Genomic DNA, 1,440 nt, shown 5'->3' on the forward strand with positions numbered 1-1,440 from the left:
ACTGTAATCAGAAATCTTCCAGCAAACAAAAGCCTGGGATCAGATGGCTTCACAGCTGAATTCTACTAAACATTTAGAGAAGAGCTAATACATATCCTACTCAAACTCTTCCAGAAAATTGCAGATGAAGACAAACTGCCAAACTCATTTTATGAGGCCACCATCACCCTAATGCCAACACCTGACAAAGATGCTCCAAAAAGGAAAACTACAAGCCAACATCACTGATGAATATAGATGCAAAAATCCTTAACAAAATTCTAGCAATCAGAATCTGACAACACATTAAAAAGATCATACATCATGACCAAGTGGCCTTTATCCCAGGGATGCAAGGATTCTTCAATATCTGCAAGTCAGTCAATATAATACACCACATTAACAAATTGAAAAATAAAAGGCATATGATTATCTCAATAGATGCAGAGAAAGCCTTTGACAAAATCCAACATCCATTTATGATAAAACCCTCCAGAATGCAGGATTAGAAGGAACATACCTCAACACAATAAAAGCTATATATGACAAACCCACAGCAAACAGTATCCTCAATGGTGAAAAACTGAAAGTATTTCCTCTAAAGTCAGGAACAATACAAGGGTGTTCATTCACACCACTACTATTCAATATAGGTTTGGGAGCATTGGCCACAGCAATCAGAACAAAAAAGGAAATAAAATGGATCCAAATTGGAAAAGAAGTAAAACCCTCACTGTGCACATGACATGATCCTCTACATAGAAAACCCAAAGGACTCCACCAGAAAATTACTAGAGCTAATCAATGAATATATTAAAGTTGTAGGATATAAAATCAACACACAGAAATCTTTTGAATTCCTATACACTAATAATGAGAAAATAGAGAAATTAAGGAAACAATTCCATTCTCCATTGCAATGAAAAGAATAAAATACTTATAACTATACCTACATAAAGAAACAGAAGACCTATATAGAGAAAACTATAAAACACTGGTGAAAGAAATCAAAGAGGACAATAATAAATGGAGAAATATACCATGTTCATGGATCAGAAATATCAATATAGTGAAAATAAGTATATTACCCAAAACAATCTATAGATTCAATGCAATCCCTATCAAGATACCTACAGTATTTTTCACAGAGTTAGAACAAATAACTTCACAATTTGTATGGAAATACAAAAAACAAACAAACAAACAAAAAAACTCAAATAGCTAAAGCAATCTTGAGAAAGAAGAATGGAACTGGAGGAATGAACTTGCCTGACTTCAGGCTCTACTACACAGCCACAGTCGTCAAGACAGTATGGTACTGGCACAAAGACAGAAATACAGATCAACGGAACAAAATAGAAAGCCCAGAGATGAATCTGCACACCTATGGAAACCTTATCTTTGACAAAGGAGGCAAGAACATACAATGGAGTAAAGACAATCTCTTTAACAAGTGGTGCT

The sequence above is a fragment of the Ovis canadensis genome, chromosome 21, assembly GCF_042477335.2.
Source record: "Ovis canadensis isolate MfBH-ARS-UI-01 breed Bighorn chromosome 21, ARS-UI_OviCan_v2, whole genome shotgun sequence".
Lineage (NCBI taxonomy): Eukaryota > Metazoa > Chordata > Mammalia > Artiodactyla > Bovidae > Ovis > Ovis canadensis.